Source organism: Barbus barbus, assembly GCF_936440315.1.
Source record: "Barbus barbus genome assembly, chromosome: 1".
Lineage (NCBI taxonomy): Eukaryota > Metazoa > Chordata > Actinopteri > Cypriniformes > Cyprinidae > Barbus > Barbus barbus.
Window position 1 is genome coordinate 16,268,184 of NC_136729.1, and position 22,840 is coordinate 16,291,023.

General features: G+C 35.7%; 1 protein-coding gene across 1 annotated transcript in view; it reads left to right on the top strand.

Annotated features, from left to right (window-relative positions):
• LOC306869947 (tubby protein homolog) overlaps nt 1–22,840 on the top strand; it is a gene marked incomplete at its 5' end in the record, with an annotated part of 93,654 nt that overhangs the window by 26,633 nt on the left and 44,181 nt on the right. The gene's annotated exons all lie outside the window — the stretch shown is intronic.

Below are 22,840 nucleotides of genomic sequence, written 5' to 3' on the forward strand. Positions count from 1 at the left end.
ATGAACAAATCAGAAAACACAACGACAAATCCGAAAACAAATTAACAAATCAGAAAACAAATTAACAAATCAGAAAACACAACGACAAATCCGAAAACAAATTAACAAGTCAGAAAACACAACGACAAATCAGACAAACCGGAAGAGGTAGGTATAGTTTGAGAGAGCGCCATTGGTTTGGGAATAGATTACTCATCGCTGATTGGACGAGACATCTGTCAATCAAGGTGTACGGGAAGAACGACAAGAAGAACAGCAGAGTCAACCATTTACAGCGTCTGCTCCAGTGGCGCAGATGGTAGAGCATGTGCCATTGTGTTTTTGGACGCGATCGACCCGGGTTCATGTAAATTATAAAATTATAATTTACACTCAATATGTTATTATTGCCTTCCGGTTTGTCTGATTTGTCGTTGATTTCTGACTTGTTAATTTGTTTTCTGATTTGTTATTTTGTTTTCGGATTTGTCATTGTGTTTTCTTATTGTTATAATGTTTTTGGAATTGTTGTTGTGTTTTCTGAATTGTTATTTTGTTTTTTAGATTTGCATTTGCGTTTGTAATTTGTTATTTTGTTTTCAGAATCGTGATTTGTTTTGCACTTCTCGGCCACCGTAATTCTTACTAAAAGGATTAATTTATAAAAAATCTTGCTGAGTCCAAATTCTGAATGGTAATGTGTACATATATTGATAGTATTACGTATGTCCTTCAGAGTCATTTTTATTACAGTCAGTAGCTAGCCATTTTTTTCCCCCCAGAAATTGAATTTCATAATTTAACATGAGGTGTAGTTCATAATTCAACATGATTCAACATCCAGTGAAATACTTGCAATTAGAAGTATCAAGATCAGGGTGTCAGGGTTATTCATACAGATTTGGTTGGTTTATTCTCAAATATCAGACAGATATAAAAAGATTCAGTGAGCTGGGACAGATTTAGGGTGTTAGAGGAGACAGAAAGAGCATCTGCCTCACCATTGAAGCCTTTTTTCAGAGAAAACTTACAGCTCAGAAATTTAGTCTATCAAAGATCTTCTTCTCTTCACCTCTCCAAACTGTCTAGAGGTGGGTTGTAGATGGGAGATAGCATTTTAATGAGCTGAAAACGTTAGGAACGCAAGCCTCCATGTTCCTCTCCTCTGCAGTGAGGGAGTATGGAGGATATCTCCTTGAGGGTGCTTTGCATCTGTTTATCTGCTGTTGTGCTGTAAACACCAGTGGTTCCTAGAGCTGGACAGGGAGACGAGCATAATTTGCTCCAAATCTTGACTCAAGCCAATAGGTTTAGCCCATAGTGCTCGGCTGCTCTTTAATGAGCCTCCCACACTCTTCACAAGACCATCAGATTAAATTACCATGTTTATTGCCTGTCTGCTTTGCATAATAACCTTGAAGGAGCAGAGTCTGAAATTGTTGAGCATCACCTTAGCCAGCCTCTTTGTGCTCTCTATGGCCTCAGGAGTCTTTGACCACTGCATTTCAATGAATTTTAAGGTGCTGCATGAGCATGTATTCTGAGCGATCTGTTTTGATGATACTGAAATGTTATGGCTTATTTGGCAGAGCTGTTTAGCATCAGCTCTGAGAACAGAGGAGAGCACAGACGGTGAACGTGTTTAGGCAATGTGTTCGCAGATAAACAACTTTTTATTAGAACATCAATATGGAAATCTGTGCGTGCTGCAAAAAGGAATGTTTCCCCAAGCAACAAGGTACCGCCAATAGAACAAGCTTTGTATAGAAACCCTTGAGGAACATGCAATCTTGTAGGAACATGAAGCATTATTAAAAACACACAAATTCATTGTCTCTGTGTAAGGATGACTAATTTTAGAGCCAAACCAAATCCAGGGTGTGTCAAATCAAAGGATTTGAAATCTTTTGTTTTAATGATATCTCTGTGATATTCTGAAAAGAAGGACTGTGTATTGAAACAGATTGCACAAATCTATTTGATTACAATTCACAACCTCTTGATCTGCTTCTGATTTTGATGTGGTTTTGATTTGTTACAATGCAATTAGGTACAGTGCATGTCAGTTTTTCTTAATGAAAACAATCTCTCATTGCTGTGCATTACTATAATATGAAAGGTTAAAATTTAAGATGTTATTTATTTTTAGTTAAAACAATCCAATAAAACAGGAGTTGTTTAATCATTTAAATTGCATATAATCCAGTTTTATATAAACGTTTTAAATGATATCAATGTTTAACATTCTTGTGTTAATTTTGTCAGTAATTTTCAGTCTATTTTTAGTCTGAGTCTCAATCCCGTGTTAAATGTCCTTGTTAGTTTTTATCATATTTAGTCAACCTTATCCTATTTAGTTTTGGTCAAATTTTAGTCGACTAAAAGTCTCAACATTTTAGTCTAGTTTTAGTCGATGAAAACTTGATATTTTAGCAATAAGATTATTATTAATTAACTGTACAGCAGTAATAATTTCGGCAGCCATTTTTCATTTAGTTTTAGTCTTCCTCAAATGTACATTTTAGATATCATATTTAGTCAACCTTGTCCTGTTTTTGTTTTGCCAAGTTTAAGTTAAATTTTATTCAGGTTTTTGTCAAATGTTTGTCATGCTGTATAATGGTTAAACTGATCAAATTTTTTTTTGCTCAAAATTATAATCATGATTGTTGTCATTTGAGAAATTAGCTTTTGCATTTCAGGTATTGCACTTTCACCAGTAAGCACAAATCAACAGAATCATACATGATGTATTTTACCTTATCTAGTGTACTGATTTATTATAGGCTTTTTTATTATATAAATGAATACCAAAGACTTATGCAATCTCTCTGTCTAGTACATTATGAAAACTGCTAAAACAAAACAAAAAAATATTATAACAGTGAAATTCCAAGTAATTCCACTAATTCCAAATGGCAAATACACGCTGAAACTAAACCAAAACTGAAAGACCTTCACGACAAACTGCCAAATAAAAGCCCAGTTTAACTTTTGTATAGATTATATATTTGACTTTTGTAATATATTTTGACCGATTATATTACTACTGTATACTAAAATGCAATTCCCATAGTAATAATAATAATATTAATCATATAATTTTAAGGAACATCATACAACCAAGTAATTTTTTTTATTATTATTAATTTACAGTTCCATTGTACAGCATCTTATATAATACAATTAAAATGCAACTTTTTTTTGTACTGAATCATAAAACACAGAATCCATTAAAAAAAAAATCAAAAGGAAAACACATAATTTAGGGAAAAATAAAATTTATTTTTTGGGGCCCTAAATTAAAAGGTAGGTCCTCTGTGGAATTTATGTTTACCTTCATTCTCAAGGTCTAATAAACGTATGGAAAGTATTTCCTTCACCATTAATGGTAAATTAATATCATAATAAATACCAATATTGTATGACATGGGAAAATAAATATTGTGATAAATTTATAAAAATATATAATATTTCGGAAATATTTTCCTGGATTGATAAAAATATTGAAAATGCTTGTGAGAAAACATTAATGTCATGTATGTATGTATATATGTATATGTGATAATGACAAATAAAATGATATTTATTATTTTATTTATTTATTTGGAGTATATCAAACCTTGAGACCATTTTATCCTTTTAGGGAGCCCTCACTCACAAATAGGTTGGTGACCCCTGCTGTAAAGTATTTTTCAAAGTAGCAAATAAAACAATTATTTGAGTACATTTTACTAGAAAATACTATTTCAGTCTTATTACTTCAAAATTTCATGTTTAATTCACATTTCTTTGTGAAATTTACTATGAATTTCTGAGTGAAATGTAAATCAGACATCACCAACAAGTAAAAATCGAAAGAATTTTTAATGTAGTGTTTTTATTTATCAACCTTCTCCTCTCTCTAGTTTCAAGATTCAAGAGATTCAAGATTTTTATTTGTCACATACACAATTATACAGAGTATAACCAGCAGTGAAATGTAGGTCAGGTCCGCTCCAAGGACAGTGCAATTATAAAGTATACAAATAATATAAGAAAAAACTAAAATAATAAAATAAAAAGATAAAAAATATAAATATAAATGTGCAGGTCAGTATGTTGTTGACTTAAATAATAATAAGAGGAATGTGCAAAAAGTTGTACAGGGTGATGTTATGACACAGAGTTAGAGTTTAGGAGCCTGATGGCCTGGGGGAAGAAGCTCCTCCTAAGTCTCTCAGTTTTTGCCATCAGGCTACGGAAGCGCTTGCCAGATGGTAGTAGATTGAATAAACGGTTACCAGGGTGATTTGAGTCCTTGATGATTTTGACAGCTCTACTTTTGCAGCATTTGAGGTAGATGTCCTGCAGAGAGGGGAAAGCAGACCCTGAGATGCGCTCAGCTAAGCGCACAACTCTCTGTAGAGCTTTGGAGTCCTGATTGGAGCTGTTTCCATACCACACTGAGATGCACTGAGTCAATACACTTTCTATGGTCCCTGAATAGAAAGTTTTCAGGATTGCTGGTGAGACCCTGAATTTCCTCAGCTGTCGCAGATGGTACAGTCTTTGCCTGGCTTTCTTAACCTGTGTTTGGATGTGTGTAGTCCAAGTCAGGTTCTCGGAGATGTTTACTCCGAGGTACTTGAAGTTACTCACCCTCTCCACAGGGGTCCCACTGATCATAAGAGGAGTGTAGGGCTGCTGCTGTCTCTTCCTAAAGTCCATGATCAGCTCTTTAGTTTTGCTCACATTCAGAGAGAGACAGTTATCCTGGCACCATGATGCGAGTCTCTCTACCTCATCCAAGTATGCGGTCTCATCGTTGTTGGAGATGAGGCCCAGAACCACAGTATCATCAGCGAATTTGACAGTAGATGTGGAGCTGTGAGAGGATACGCAGTCATGCGTGTAGAGAGAGTAGAGCAGGGGACTCAGGACACAGCCCTGTGGGGCTCCTATGTTCAGAGTGATGGAGTTTGAGGTGAACTGGCCAACTTTCACCACTTGAGGTCTGCCGGTGAGGAAGTCTTGAATCCAGTCACAGAGTGAGGAGTTCAGGCCGAGGTCTGTGAGTTTAGAAGCCAGCTTGATGGGGACTATAGTGTTGAAAGCTGAGCTATAGTCAATGAATAGCAGCCTTACATAATTCCCATTGTTGCTGTCCATGTGTGTGAGGGAAGAGTGGAGGACGTGAGAGATGGCATCGTCCGTAGATCTGTTTGGGCGATAGGCAAACTGAAGAGGGTCCAAAGTATCAGTTATGGAGGAGCAAATGTGGCTCTTAACAAGTCTCTCAAAAACCTTCATGACTATAGATGTGAGGGCAACAGGGCGATAGTCATTCAGGCAAGAGGGTTTATTGTTCTTTGGCACAGGGATAATGACATATTTTTTGAATGAGGTGGGAACCACGGAGGTAGCAAGGGACTCATTAAAGATAGACATGAACAAACGGCCGGTTATCCCATCAGGTCCGGCTGCTTTCCTGACGTTCACTTTCTTTAGCGCCCTCCGAACCTCATCCTCCTACACGGTGATTACAGGATCATCGCTGCTGTGCCTGCTGCTTCCTGACGCGCTGGTCAGCAGAGACGCGCCGCCGCCGTTGCAATCGAAGCAGCCGAAAAAGATGTTTAACTCGTCGGCCAGCAACGGATCTGCTCTCACCTCCGCGGAGGATTTGTTTCCGAAGTCACAGATGGTCCTCAGTCCCTGCCACATCCGTCGAGAGTCATTGAGCTGGAAATGAGACTCAATTCTCTCTTTGTATCGGTGTTTGGCGGCTCTTACTGCGCGATGGAGAGCATAGCACGATGTTTTGTACTCGCTCATATTCCCGGTCAGAAGAGCCTCATTGTAAGCGGCAGTGCGTGTGTTAACCGCAGCACGGATTGTTCTGTCCACCCACGGTTTCTGAGTGGAGAATGTCCTTACAGTTATTGTTTCTGTAGCTTGCTCGGTTAGCGTGTTTACAAAGCTCAATGCTACATCCGTGAACTCGCTGACATCAGAAGAACTCGCCCGGAACATGTCCCAGTCGACCTCATCAAGAGCCGCCTGCAGCATTGCCTCTGCGTGGGAGGACCAGCGCGTCACTACTCTCTGCACCGGAGGATCCTGAATGAGCCTTTGTTTGTATTCCGGTGTTAGGAAAATGGCGGCATGGTCTGATTTGCCAAAAACCGGTAGTGAGCGGGCTTTGTAGGCATTCTTGAACTGAGTGTAGCAATGATCCAGTGTGTTTGGTCCTCTAGTTGGACAGGATACATGTTGATAAAAGTTCGGCATGACCTGCTTGAGATTGGCTTTGTTAAAGTCTCCCGCGATGATAAAGGCAGCGTCAGGATGTTTGTTAATGTAGCCGCTGAGCACATCGTGAAGACAAAGCCAAGCCGGTGTCCGCCTGTGGTGGAATGTACACAGCAGTAACAATGATCGATGAAAACTCCCGGGGCAGATAAAATGGGCGGCAAGTAATGGAAAGATGTTCCAGATGAGGTGAGCAGGAATGCGACAGAATGGAGATATTCCTGGGATCACACCATTTCTTGTTAATCATGAAACACACTCCTCCACCCCTGGATTTATCGGCCTCTGCTGTTCTGTCCATCCGGAAAAAAAAGAGCATTAAACATTGAATAGCTTTCCTGAAGTAAGAACCATTTATTGTTTTGTGATATTTCATTGTATTTTGTGATAAAATTTACATAATGCGAAAGCTGAGACTTTGTTTCCTTTCAAAAGTAGCAAAGCACATTTTATTTTGATTATTGGATGGTAGACACATTTTTTTCATGCATCCACAGACAACAGCACAGACAAAAATATATATTTTTTGGAATCAAAATGAAGATTGAAAAAAAATCGATTCATCAATATACCAGCCCTAATGAAAATTAAGAAAAGGCTTAATATTTGGATTTTTATAGCAGCTAATGATGTGTTTCTGCTTGCATAATCCGTGATAATGGGTTTCTTTCTCACTTAAGGATTTTCCATTTGCACACCCACCAGCTAGCACAGGGGAGGGTGTTTTTCTGCCTGACTGGACAGACCTGGTCTCAAGCCCACTACACGCTCAAGGATTCCTTTAATGTTTAATAGACTCCAGCACAGGGATCTCCCCAGAACTCTTGGCTATAGCTGTTCATAACGTCAGGTTGCTGCGAAAGAGAAGAATGTTGTGTGGGGAAACCCATGCTGGGATGAACATGCAGTCGTGTGTGAAGGGAAGGCATGTTGTAGTGGCTGGTTTTAGCTTTTTGACGCTGAAAGTTTTATGAACATTACATTTACATTTATTCATTTAGCTGACGCTTTTATCCAAAGCGACTTACAATTGCTATATATGTCAGAGGTCGCACGCCTCTGGAGCAACTAGGGGTTAAGTGTCTTGCTCAGGGACACATTGGTGTCTCACAGTGGACTCGAACCCGGGTCTCTCACACCAAAGGCATGTGTCTTATCCACTGCGCCATCACCACCCCATATGAAGAAGAGACACAGTCTGTGCGCTCCAAGTGGTTCTTTATGTGGCTTCGTTCCATTGTTGTTTAAGCGCAAAAGTTTCCAAGGTTTATTTCAGTGCTCATCTTCTTCTGACTTTGTTACTTATTCTTGTCATGGATAAACCTCATTCATTGATGGAGAGGAGAACCAGTGCTTAAAGTTAGTTTTTACTTTGTGAAGTATTGAATATCTTCATTAGAGCAAATGTCTTAGAGTGACTTGTCAGACTACTTGGGGTCAGTTAGACCTCATCAGAGATTTCTCAAGAGAAAATTATAGAATGGAAATGCTGTGAGTGTGCTATGAGTCATGGAGCTGAGTGGTTGAGAAAGATCACCTATAGTTGCCCTATTTAGATATATGTTAATGTTTTTGAACGAAGTCTCTTATGCTCACCGAGGCTGCATTTATAATATTGAGAAATATTCTTACAATTTGAAGTAACATTTATATTTGAATACATTTTAAAATGTAATTTATTCCTATGATGGCAAAGCTACATTTTCAACAGTCATTACTCCAATAGGTCAAGTGTCACATGATCCTTCAGAAATTTGAATATGCTTATTTGATTCCTTAAGACATTTTTCTTTTTATTATCAGTGTTGAAAACCAGTTGTGCTGCATAATATTCAGTGTTGAGTAGAAAGTTCAAAACAACATTTATTTGAAATCTTTTGTCGCGTTACAACTGTCTTTGCTGTCACATTTGATCAATTTATTGACGTGTGTGACATATGTATGGAACTAATCCTTATCTTTTATTTTGTATATAATGGACATTCAAATGAACTACGATAATGCAAAATATTATGATTTACATAAGGATTGACACTAAATAACAAAATTAAATATAGCTGCGAGCAGCGATGACGGGCCCAAGCCGTCAGCATACGCCACCCCGGTGGCATCGATAAAACGGTGCCCAGCGAGCACAAGCATCACAGTAACCCTCTGGCAGTTTGGTTTTAAGGGATACGGCAATTAAAGGGTTAATCCAAACCATCAACTCAGTGAAACACACACACACAGAACAACATATAAAACTTTAAATTCTGTGAAAATATATTTTTCATTGGTAGTTCATGTTAGTTAATGCATTTACTAATGCTAACAAATGAGAAATTATTATAGTTACCAAAGGTTTTAATGATTTATAAGCTTTTTTTAATGATTTATTTTTCCATTAACTAACATGAATAATTTTTTCTAACACAAATTAATAAAGTAAAAAATATATTGTTAATATTTAATGTTATTTGTGAATTAACCAATGTTAAAAAACAACATTATTTAACTGTTGTTAATTTACATCATTAATAAATATATACCATTTAATGTTTATCAAAATCAATTCCAAAATGTGTTAATATATTATTACATTTTAAAGTTTTATTTTTTGAACATGACTATTTTTCTAATATTAAAAATATTTTGTTCATTGTAAGTTCATACTATCAATGAAGAATTAACATGCTGTAAAAAATATATTTTTCATTGTTAGTTCATGTTAATTAATGCATTCCCTACTGTTAACAAATGAGACTTAATTATAAAGTGTTATCAAAACCTTTAATGCTTTATAAGCATTTTTTAAGGATTTTATTGAGAAGTTTAAACAGACCTCTCTCTCTCTCTCTCTCTCTCTCTCTCTCTCTCTCTCTCTCTCTCTCTCTCTCTCTCTCTCTCTCTCTCTCTCTCTCTCCCTCCACACTCACTGAACTCACACAGTCAGTCACCCACCCAGTCACCTACCGCACACATTAGAAGCACAGAGACAGGAGAACTCTGATAAGTTTGAAAATGTTCTCCTCTGTATAGTGTATTGTAAATTCATGGAATTAATAACATATCCTCAGACTGTATTGTTCTGTGTATTTAATTTTTTATGAAGTGTTTTGAAGCTGCTCTTAAAAGATAAAAAAAAAGAAAAGTGTTATTTTTTACTGTGACTTTAATAAATTGCCATTAAATCACCGTTCAAGATATCCTAAATCGGTCCGCAATGAAGCATCTTCAGTATCTTGGAAGCATGTGAAAAAATGTTTGGTGTGAATTTTTGGTTTCTGCTTGAAGGAGTATGAATTTGTTTACGGCCCGTTTAAAAAAAAAAAAAACACATTAAAAAAAAAAATAGCCGATTTCCTGTTGGTCGTAGCTAATGACTGTAAATTAGAAAGTTGTCCGGATTAATAAGAACAATTTATGTACCGAGTTTGGTGTCTGTAGCTATCATTATATATATATAATCATTAATAATTATATACCATTTAATGTTGATGAATATTAATTCCAAAATGTGTTTATATATTATTACATTTTAAAGTTAATCTTTTGAACATGATTATTTTTCTAACATTAAAAAGATTAATAAATGCTTTAAAAAAAAAGTTCTTTGTTAGTTCATACTATCATGGAAGAATTAACATGCTGTAAAAATATATTTTTCATTGTTAGTTCACGTTAATTATTGCATTTCCTAATGTTAAGAATTGAGACCTTATTATAAAGTGTTATCAAAATCTTTAATGATTTATAAGCATTTTTTAAAGATTTTAAAAAAACAGACCCTCTCTCTCTCTTTCTCTCTCTCACCCACTGCCTCAATCCACACAGTCACTCACACAGTCACTCACAGCCCACCCCACCCCCACCCCTCACTCAGCTGCAGGCTGACAGGACCTCTCACTCAGAAGCATTATATCAACTCTCTGATAGTTTTTAAATTTTCTCCTAAGCATAGTGTATTGTAAATTCATGAAATTAATCACATATTCTCAGACTGTATTGTTCTGTGTATGTAATTTTTTATGAAGTGTTTGGAAGCTGCTCTTAAAAGATAAAAAAAAATAAAAATTATCTTTTTTACTGTAACTTTAATAAATTGCCATTAAATCATCGTTCAAGATATCCTAAATCCGTCCGCAATTTAGCATCTTCAGTATTTTGGCATCATGATAAAAAATGTTTCGTGTGATTTCCGTGTTTCTGCTTGGAGGAGTATTAATTTGTTTACAGCCCGTTTTTAAAAAAAACCCACATTAAAATAAATATAGCCGACTTCCTGTTGGTCGTAGCTAATGACTGTAAATTAGAAAGTTGTCCGGATTAATAAGAACAATTTATGTACCAAGTTTGGTGTCTGTAGCTAAAACTAACCCCCCCATTTTTGACAAAAGGTGGCGCTATAGAGTGCCTCTTCCACGCCCGTTTATGAGCTTTTTCCAGTGTCTAACTATCATTAATACTCATATGTGTGTTGAGTTTCATGACATTCTAAACATGTTATCTGCCTCAAAATCACCAGAAACGAATTTTCAACTTTGACACGTTGCCATGGCAACATAAGTTTAGATATCAATATTCCCTTCACAGTTTTACATCGGCCGTGTTTTGACATTATTCTGGTGAAGTTTGAAGCAAATCGAGTAAAAATAAGATGCTGAATTCAAAGCATTTTGAAAACGACACACTTCCTGCAGCCAGTTGGTGGCGCTATAACTTTCAGTCATTATAGTCACATCTATCCGATCGGCATCATACAACGAACAAATCACTGAAGTTTGATCAACATCATACAATGTATGTGGACGTTATTAGGCATTTCCTGGGTCTCATTTTTCGCCATAACTTCATCGCCTCGCCACGGGCAAACCGTTCGACATATCAAAAATATCTTCGCAATTTAGCGTCCCCAATGTCTTGAGATCATGTTCACCGAGTTTGGTGGCAATCGTATGGAAATCCTCAGAGGAGTATATCAAATTCCAGAGCATGCGCTTTTTAAACAGCCCTGAATAGCCGACTTCCTGTTGGGCGGAGCCTATGACATGCTGCGCGGAAGTTGTTCAGCTCAATGAGTTCTATATGTGTACCGAGTTTCATATGAATACGTGCAAGTATGTGTGAGCTATACATCAAGTTTTCTGACAATTTTCCAGGGGGCGCCGTAGAGCCCCTGTGCCACGCCCGGGTCCCAGCCTCAGCGGCGTCCTAATGGCCGCAGGTTCCAATGTGCGTGCCAATTTTCGAGAGTTTTCGGGCACGTTAAGGCCCCCAAAAGTGCCCGGATGATTGAAATAAAAAATAAAAAAAAATAAAATAAAAAAAAATATAGCTGCAAGCAGCGATGACGGGCCCAAGCCGTCAGCATACGCCACCCCGGTGGCATCAATAAAACGGTGCCCAGCGAGCACAAGCATCACAGTAACCCTCTGTTAGTTTGGTTTTAAGGGATACGGCAATTAAAGGGTTAATCCAAACCATCAACTCTGTGAAACACACACACACAGAACAACATATAAAACTTTATAACTTTGTAACACTTTACAATAAGGTTTCAGTTTTTAACATTAACTATATTAATTAACATGAACAATAAGTATCTAGTATTTATGGTACCACTTTCTATGAAGCCCGTATTTATAACACGTATTAAAGGTATTCTTAAGGCATTATAATGAATGCATAATGCATTATAAATAACATAAGTAACTCTGCAATTACATATCAACTAGCAGTCATGAGAGTATTAGTAGTGCGTCTGATGAATATACTGTATGCTAACACTTTATTTTGATGGTTCCTCAACAGACAAACTGAGTATAGGATACTTTGCAAGTATGTGAATATTCTACCTACCCTACCTAAGTCTACTAATACAAATAGTTTTATATAAACATCCATGCACTCAAGAAATGTTGTAAGGTATTTATAGGCAGTTACAAATGATTTGTTCTCGAGCATATATATAATGTTTAATAATTGTATTTTTCATACTTTATTAATGATCAATTTAACATTTCAAACATTTAAAAAATTCTTTATTAACATATATTCCTGTTGTAATTCATGATTAAGTCAGGTAGTTATAAAACATTTAGCAGTTGCCAGCCATCTATTTGTGTGAGCTCATCTAAAGTGAGGACTATTTATACCTTATAAAGCATTTACAAAGCAGATTTAAAGGCTCATTTATCTTCCAAACAGAAAAGTTAAACACAACACAGAGGGATACTGTAATGGGGCGAACAAGACGTGAGACATGCGGATCCATGTGCTAACTTTTATTTATAAACATAGTCAAGACACAGCCAAATAGATATGGCATGGGCAAGACACAAGAGAGATCCGGGCAAGCGTGGGTCGACGATCGGCGAACAATATCCAATAGGGCAAGGCAGAGAGATAATCCAGGTACACAAGCAATAATCCAAACGAGATGCAAACAGAGTCCAAACGGCAAGGCAAAGGGTGAATCCAGGAAACACGGGCAGATATCAAAACACTAGAAAAGGCAAGGCAAGGCAAGGCTATAATCACTGAGAGGGCTCTGTAGAGTAGCTATTGCTAGGATATACGAGAACAATACTCGGCATCTAGCAAAAGGAAGTCCATGGTTTATAAAGCCTGAGTGATTAGTGTGAACAGTGAATTAGTGAAGTGCAAGAGTCCATGCAGTGAGTGGGTGACCTCTGGTGGTGATTAACCGAAAATGCATGGACCAGATTCATGACAGATACAGAACACAGAAATATTTTTTCACGATGCAAAAAATGAAAACTTTACACTTGATAAAAAAAAGAAAACTAAACCTCTGCAATTTCATTGAAAAAAGTAAATAAATAAAAATTAAAGTGTACAGTTGTACAGTTTCATTTTTTGCATCTTGAAAAAATATTTCTGTTCTGTTTCCCTCTGTGTTGTGTTTGTTTATTTTTTCTGTTAGGAAGATGACTGAGCCTTTAAATCTCCTTTGTCATAGATATGCCTAATAAATAAAGAACAAGCCATTTATAGCTGTATTTAAAAACTGCTTACTAATGACTATTAATGTTGCCACAATGCTTTATAAAGGATGAACTAACTATTGACTAATGTTTACCTAATGATTCATAGCATGCAGTTATTATAAAGTGTTACCCTATAATGTATTATAATTGTTGTTATGATTATTCATGAGATTTTATAACACATTATAAGGTTTTTTATAATCCATTATACATTCACTATAATGCCTTAAGAATACCCTTATAATGTATTATAAATACGGGCTTCATAGAAAATGTTACCGTATTTATTAGTGTTAGTTAATATTCAAAACTGAAACATTATTAAGATTTAAAGTTTTATCTGTTAACATTAGTTAATGCACTGTGAATTAACATAAACATTTTGATTAACTAACATCAACAAACATTAATAAATTCTGTGAAAATATATTTTTCATTGTTAGTTCACGTTAATTAATGCATTTCCTAATGTTAAGAAATGAGACCTTATTATAAAGTGTTATCAAAATCTTTAATGATTTATAAGCATTTTTTAAAAACAGACACTCTCTCTCTCTCTTTCTCTCTCTCACCCAGCCCCTCAACTCACACAGTCACTCACACCCCACCCCACCCCACCCCTCACTCAGAGGCAGTCTAACAGCTCTCTGATAGTTTTTTAATTTTCTGCTCCGCATAGTGTATTGTAAATTCATGAAATTAATCACATATCCTCAGACGGTCTTGTTCTGTGTATGTAATTTTTTATGAAGTGTTTGGAAGCTGCTCTTAAAAGATAAAAAAACAAATTGTCTTCTCTTTTTTACTGTAACTTTAATAAATTGCCATTAAAACACTGTTCAAGATATCCTAAATCCGTCTGCAATTTAGGATCTTCAGTATATTGGCATCATGAGAAAAAATGTTTGGTGTGATTTACGTGTTTCTGTTTGGAGGAGTATGAATTTGTTTACAGCCCGTTTAAAAAAAAAAACCCACATTAAAAAAAATATAGCCGACTTCCTGTTGGTCGTAGCTAATGACTGTAAATTAGAAAGTTGTCCGGCTTAATATGAACAATTTATGTACAGAGTTTGGTGTCTGTAGCTATCATTATATATATAATCATTAATAATTATATACCATTTAATGTTGATCAATATTAATTCAAAAATGTGTTAATATATTATTACATTTTAAAGTTTATCTTTTGAACATTACTATTTTTCTAACATTAAAAAGATTAATAAATGCTTTAAAAAAATTGTTCTTTGTTAGTTCATACTATCATGGAAGAATTAACATGCTGTAAAAATATATTTTTCATTGTTAGTTCACGTTAATTAATGCATTTCCTAATGTTAAGAATTGAGACCTTATTATAAAGTGTTATCAAAATCTTTAATGATTTATAAGCATTTTTTAAAGATTTTAAAAAACAGACCCTCTCTCTCTCTTTCTCTCTCTCACCCACTGGCTCAATCCACACAGTCACTCACACAGTCACTCACACCCCACCCCACCCCACCCCTCACTCAGATGCAGTGACAGGAGCTCTCACTCAGATGCAGGCTGGCAGGGAGCTCTCACTCAGAAGCAGTATATCAACTCTCTGATAGTTTTAAAATTTTCTCCTAAGCATAGTGTATTGTAAATTCATGAAATTAATCACATATCCTCAGACTGTATTGTTCTGTGTATGTAATTTTTTATGAAGTGTTTGGAAGCTGCTCTTAAAAGAAAAAAAAAAAAAAAAAAAAAATCTCTTTTTTACTGTAACTTTAATAAATTGCCATTAAATCATCGTTCAAGATATCCTAAATCCGTCCGCAATTTAGCATCTTCAGTATTTTGGCATCATGATAAAAAATGTTTGGTGTGATTTCCGTGTTTTTGCTTGGAGGAGTATTAATTTGTTTACAGCCCGTTTTAAAAAAAAACCCACATTAAAATAAATATAGCCGACTTCCTGTTGGTCGTAGCTAATGACTGTAAATTAGAAAGTTGTCCAGATTAATAAGAACAATTTATGTACCGAGTTTGGTGTCTGTAGCTAAAACTAACCCCCCCATTTTTGACAAAAGGTGGCGCTATAGAGTGCCTCTTCCACGCCCGTTTATGAGCTTTTTCCAGTGTCTAACTATCATTAATACTGATATGTGTGTTGAGTTTCATGACATTCTAAACATGTTATCTGCCTCAAAATCACCAGAAACGAATTTTCAACTTTGACACGTTGCCATGGTAACATAATTTTAGATATCAATATTCCCTTCACAGTTTTACATCGGCCGTGTTTTGACATTATTCTGGTGAAGTTTGAAGCAAATCGAGTAAAAAGAAGATGCTGAATTCAAAGCAATTTGAAAACGACACACTTCCTGCAGCCAGTTGGTGGCGCTATAACTTTCAGTCATAATAGTCACATCTATCCGATCGGCATCATACAACGAACAAATCACTGAAGTTTGATCTACATCATACAATGTATGTGGACGTTATTAGGCATTTCCTGGGTCTCATTTTTCGCCATAACTTCATCGCCTCGCCACGGGCAAACCGTTCGACATATCAAAAATATCTTCGCAATTTAGCGTCCCCAATGTCTTGAGATCATGTTCACCGAGTTTGGTGGCAATCGTATGGAAATCCTCAGAGGAGTATATCAAATTCCAGAGCATGCGCTTTTTAAACAGCCCTGAATAGCCGACTTCCTGTTGGGCGGAGCCTAAAACATGCAGCGTGAAAGTTGTTCAGCTCAATGAGTTCTATATGTGTACCAAGTTTCATATGAATACGTGCAAGTATGTGTGAGCTATACATCCAGCTTTCTGACAATTTTGCAGGGGGCGCCGTAGAGGCCCTGTGCCCCGCCCGGGTCCCAGCCTCAGCGGCGTCCTAATGGCCGCAGGTTCCAACGTGCGTGCCAATTTTCAAGAGTTTTCGGGCACGTTAAGGCCCCCAAAAGTACCCGGATAGTCGAAATAAAAAATAATAAAAAAAAAAAAAAAATAAATAAAAATAAATATAGCTGCAAGCAGCGATGACGGGCCCAAGCCGTCAGCATACGCCACCCCGGTGGCATCGATAAAACGGTGCCCAGCGAGCACACGCATCACAGTAACCCTCTGGCAGTTTGGTTTTAAGGGATACGGCAATTAAAGGGTTAATCCAAACCATCAACTCTGTGAAACACACACACACACAGAACAACATATAAAACTTTAAATTCTGTGAAATATATTTTTCATTGGTAGTTCATGTTAGTTAATGCATTTACAAATGCTAACAAATGAGAAATTATTATAGTTACCAAAGGTTTTAATGATTTATAAGCATTTTTTAATGATTTATTTTTCCATTAACTAACATTAATAATTTTTTCTAACACAAATGAATAAAGTAAAAAATATATTGTTAATATTTAATGTTATTTGTGAATTAACCAATGTTAAAAAACAACATTATTTAACTGTTGTTAATTTACATCATTAATAAATATATACCATTTAATGTTGATCAAAATCAATTCCAAAATGTGTTAATATATTATTACATTTTAATGTTTTATCTTTTGAACATGACTATTTTTCTAATATTACAAATATTTTGTTCATTGTTAGTTCATTGTAAGTTCATACTATCAATGAAGAATTAACATGCTGTAAAAAATATATTTTTCATTGTTAGTTCATGTTAATTAATGCCTTCCCTACCGTTAACAAATGAGACTTAATTATAAAGTGTTATCAAAACCTTTAATGCTTTATAAGCATTTTTTAAGGATTTTATTGAGATGTTTAAACAGACCCTCTCTCTCTCTCTCTCCCCCTCCACACTCACTGAACTCACACAGTCAGTCACTCACCCAGTCACCTACCGCAAACATTAGAAGCACAGAGACAGGAGATCTCTGATAGTTTTAAAATGTTCTCCTCCGCATAGTGTATTGTAAATTCATGAATTAATCACATATCCTCAGACTGTCTTGTTCTGTGTATGTAATTTTTTATGAAGTGTTTGGAAGCTGCTCTTAAAAGAAAAAAAAAAAAAAAGTTTTCTCTTTTTTACTGTAACTTTAATAAATTGCCATTAAAACGCAGTTCAAGATATCCTAAATCTGTCTGCAATTAGCATCTTCAGTATTTTGGCATCGTGAGAAAAAATATTTGGTGTGATTTCCGTGTTTCTGATTGGAGGAGTATGAATTTGTTTACAGCGCGTTTAAAAAAAAAAAAAACCCACATTAAAATAAATATAGCCGACTTCCTGTTGGTCGTAGCTAATGACTGTAAATTAGAAAGTTGTCCGGATTAATAAGAACAATTTATGTACCGAGTTTGGTGTCTGTAGCTATCATTATATATATATATATATATATATAAAATCATTAATAATTATATACCATTTAATATTGATCAATATTAATTCCAAAATGTGTTAATATATTATTAAATTTTAAAGTTTATCTTTTGAACATGACTATTTTTCTAACATTAAAAAGATTAATAAATGCTTTAAAAAAAATTGTTCTTTGTTAGTTCATACTATCCTGCAAGAATTAACATGCTGTAAAAATATATTTTTCATTGTTAGTTCAGTTAATTAATGCATTTCCTAATGTTAAGAAATGAGACCTTATTATAAAGTGTTATAAAAATCTTTAATGATTTATAAGCATTTTTTTAAGATTTTAAAAAACAGACCCTCTCTCTCTCTTTCTCTCTCTCACCCACTGCCTCAATCCACACAGTCACTGACAGCCCACCCCACCCCCACCCCTCAATCAGAGGCAGACTGGCAGGAGCTCTCACTCAGCAGTTTAATAACTCTCTGATAGTTTTTTAATTTTCTGCTCTCCATAGTGTATTGTAAATTCATGAAATTAATCACATATCCTCAGACTGTATTGTTATGTGCATGTAATTTTTTATGAAGTGTTTGGAAGCTGCTCTTAAAAGATAAAAAAAAAAAAAAAAATCTATTTTTTACAGTAACTTTAATAAATTGCCATTAAATCATCGTTCAAGATATCCTAAATCCGTCCGCAATTTAGCATCTTCAGTATTTTGGCATCATGAGAAAAAATGTTTGGTGTGATTTACGTGTTTCTGTTTGGAGGAGTATGAATTTGTTTACAGCCTGTTTTAAAAAAAAACCCACTTTAAAATAAATATAGCCGACTTCCTGTTGGTCGTAGCTAATGACTGTAAATTAGAAAGTTGTCCGGATTAATAAGAACAATTTATGTACCGAGTTTGGTGTCTGTAGCTAAAACTAACCCCCCCATTTTTGACAAAAGGTGGCGCTATAGAGTGCCTCTTCCACGCCCGTTTATGAGCTTTTTCCAGTGTCTAACTATCATTAATACTGATATGTGTGTTGAGTTTCATGACATTCTAAACATGTTATCTGCCTCAAAATCACCAGAAACGAATTTTCAACTTTGACACGTTGCCATGGCAACATAATTTTAGATATCAATATTCCCTTCACAGTTTTACATCGGCCGTGTTTTGACATTATTCTGGTGAAGTTTGAAGCAAATCGAGTAAAAATAAGATGCTGAATTCAAAGCATTTTGAAAATGACACACTTCCTGCAGCCAGTTGGTGGCGCTATAACTTTCAGTCATAATAGTCACATCTATCCGATCGGCATCATACAACGAACAAACCACTGAAGTTTGATCTACATCATACAATGTATGTGGACGTTATTAGGCATTTCCTGGGTCTCATTTTTCGCCATAACTTCATCGCCTCGCCACGGGCAAACCGTTCGACATATCAAAAATATCTTCGCAATTTAGCGTCCCCAATGTCTTGAGATCATGTTCACCGAGTTTGGTGGCAATCGTATGGAAATCCTCAGAGGAGTATATCAAATTCCAGAGCATGCGCTTTTTAAACAGCCCTGAATAGCCGACTTCCTGTTGGGCGGAGCCTAAGACATGCAGCGTGAAAGTTGTTCGGCTCAATGAGTTCTATATGTGTACCGAGTTTCATATGAATACGTGCAAGTATGTGTGAGCTATACATCAAGCTTTCTGACAATCTTCCAGGGGGCGCCGTAGAGCCCCTGTGCCACGCCCGGGTCCCAGCGTCTGTGGCGTCCTAATGGCCGCAGGTTCCAATGTGCGTGCCAATTTTCAAGAGTTTTCGGGCACGTTAAGGCCCCCAAAAGTACCCGGATAGTCGAAATAAAAAATAATAAAAAAAAAAAAATAAATAAATATAGCTGCGAGCAGCGATGACGGGCCCAAGCCGTCAGCATACGCCACCCCGGTGGCATCGATAAAACGGTGCCCAGCGAGCACACACATTACAGTAACCTTCTGGCAGTTTGGTTTTAAGGGATACGGCAATTAAAGGGTTAATCCAAACCATCAACTCTGTGAAACACACACACACACAGAACATATAAAACTTTAAATTCTGTGAAAATGTATTTTTCATTGGTAGTTGATGTTAGTTAATGCATTTACTAATGCTAACAAATGAGAAATTATTATAGTTACCAAAGCTTTTAATGATTTATAAGCATTTTTTAATGATTTATTTTTCCATTAACTAACATGAATAATTTTTTCTAACACAAATTAATAAAGTAAAAAATATATTGTTAATATTTAATGTTATTTGTGAATTAACCAATGTTAAAAAACAACATTATTTAACTGTTGTTAATTTACATCATTAATAAATATATACCATTTAATGTTGATCAAAATCAATTCCAAAATGTGTTAATATATTATTAAATTTTAAAGTTTTATCTTTTGAACATGACTATTTTTCTAATATAAAAAATATTTTGTTCATTGTTAGTTCATTGTAAGTTCATACTTACAATGAAGAATTAACATGCTGTAAAAAATATATTTCATTGTTAGTTCATGTTAATTAATGCATTCCCTACTGTTAACAAATGAGACTTAATTATAAAGTGTTATCAAAACCTTTAATGCTTTATAAGCATTTTTTAAGGATTTTATTGAGATGTTTAAACAGACCCTCTCTCTCTCTCTCTCCCTCTCTCTCTCCCCCTCCACACTCACTGAACTCACACAGTCAGTCACCCACCCAGTCACCTACCGCAAACATTAGAAGCACAGAGACAGGAGAACTCTGATAGTTTTTAAATTTTCTCCTCCGCATAGTGTATTGTAAATTCATGAAATTAATCACATATCCTCAGACTGTATTGTTCTGTGTATGTAATTTTTTATGAAGTGTTTGGAAGCTGCTCTTAAAAGAAAAAAAGAAAAGAAAAGTTTTCTCTTTTTTACTGTAACTTTAATAAATTGCCATTAAATCATCGTTCAAGATATCCTAAATCCGTCCGCAATTTAGCATCTTCAGTATTTTGGCATCATAAGAAAAAATGTTTGGTGTGATTTACGTGTTTCTGTTTGGAGGAGTATGAATTTGTTTACAGCCTGTTTAAAAACAAAACCCACATTAAAATAAATATAGCCGACTTCCTGTTGGTCGTAGCTAATGACTGTAAATTAGAAAGTTGTCCGAATTAATAAGAACAATTTATGTACCGAGTTTGGTGTCTGTAGCTATCATTATATATATATAAACATTAATAATTATATACCATTTAATGTTGATCAATATTAATTCCAAAATGTGTTAATATATTATTACATTTTAAAGTTTATCTTTTGAACATGACTATTTTTCTAACATTAAAAAGATTAATAAATGCTTTAAAAAAATTGTTCTTTGTTAGTTCATACTATCATGGAAGAATTAACATGCTGTAAAAATATATTTTTCATTGTTAGTTCACGTTAATTAATGCATTTCCTAATGTTAAGAATTGAGACCTTATTTAATGATTTATAAGCATTTTTTAAAGATTTTAAAAAACAGACCCTCTCTCTCTTTCTCTCTCTCACCCAGCTCCTCAATCCACACAGTCACTCACACAGTCACTCACACCCCACCCCACCCCCACCCCTCACTCAGATGCAGGCTGGCAGGGAGCTCTCACTCAGCAGTCTAAGAGCTCTCTGATAGTTTTTAAATTTTCTCCTAAGCATAGTGTATTGTAAATTCATGAAATTAATCACATATCCTCAGACTGTATTGTTCTGTGTATGTAATTTTTTATGAAGTGTTTGGAAGCTGCTCTTAAAAGATAAAAAAAAAATATATATATATTTTTTACTGTAACTTTAATAAATTGCCATTAAATCATCGTTCAAGATATCCTAAATCCGTCCGCAATTTAGCATCTTCAGTATTTTGGCATCATGATAAAAAATGTTTGGTGTGATTTCCGTGTTTCTGCTTGGAGGAGTATTAATTTGTTTACAGCCCGTTTTTTAAAAAAACCCACATTAAAATAAATATAGCCGACTTCCTGTTGGTCGTAGCTAATGACTGTAAATTAGAAAGTTGTCCGGATTAATTAGAACAATTTATGTACCGAGTTTGGTGTCTGTAGCTAAAACTAACCCCCTCATTTTTGACAAAAGGTGGCGCTATAGAGTGTCTCTTCCACGCCCGTTTATGAGCTTTTTCCAGTGTCTAACTATCATTAATACTGATATGTGTGTTGAGTTTCATGACATTCTAAACATGTTATCTGCCTCAAAATCACCAGAAACGAATTTTCAACTTTGACACGTTGCCATGGCAACATAATTTTAGATATCAATATTCCCTTCACAGTTTTACATCGGCCGTGTTTTGACATTATTCTGGTGAAGTTTGAAGCAAATCGAGGTAAAAGAAGATGCTGAATTCAAAGCATTTTGAAAACGACACACTTCCTGCAGCCAGTTGGTGGCGCTATAACTTTCAGTCATAATAGTCACATCTATCCGATCGGCATCATACAACGAACAAATCACTGAAGTTTGATCTACATCATACAATGTATGTGGACGTTATTAGGCATTTCCTGGGTCTCATTTTTCGCCATAACTTCATCGCCTCGCCACGGGCAAACCGTTCGACATATCAAAAATATCTTCGCAATTTAGCGTCCCCAATGTCTTGAGATCATGTTCACCTAGTTTGGTGGCAATCGTATGGAAATCCTCAGAGGAGTATATCAAATTCCAGAGCATGCGCTTTTTAAACAGCCCTGAATAGCCGACTTCCTGTTGGGCGGAGCCTAAGACATGCTGTGCGGAAGTTGTTCAGCTCAATGAGTTCTATATGTGTACCGAGTTTCATATGAATACGTGCAAGTATGTGTGAGCTATACATCAAGTTTTCTGACAATTTTCCAGGGGGCGCCGTAGAGCCCCTGTGCCACGCCCGGGTCCCAGCCTCAGCGGCGTCCTAATGGCCGCAGGTTCCAATGTGCGTGCCAATTTTCGAGAGTTTTCGGGCACGTTAAGGCCCCCAAAAGTGCCCGGATGATTGAAATAAAAAAAAAAAAAAAAAAAAAAAAAAAAAAAAAAAAAAAATAATAATCCTTAGAAGAACAATAGGGCCCTGCGCCTTACTGGCTTGGGCCCTAATAATCCTTAGAAGAACAATAGGGCCCTGCGCCTTACTGGCTTGGGCCCTAAATATAGCTGCGAGCAGCGATGACGGGCCCAAGCCGTCAGCATACGCCACCCCGGT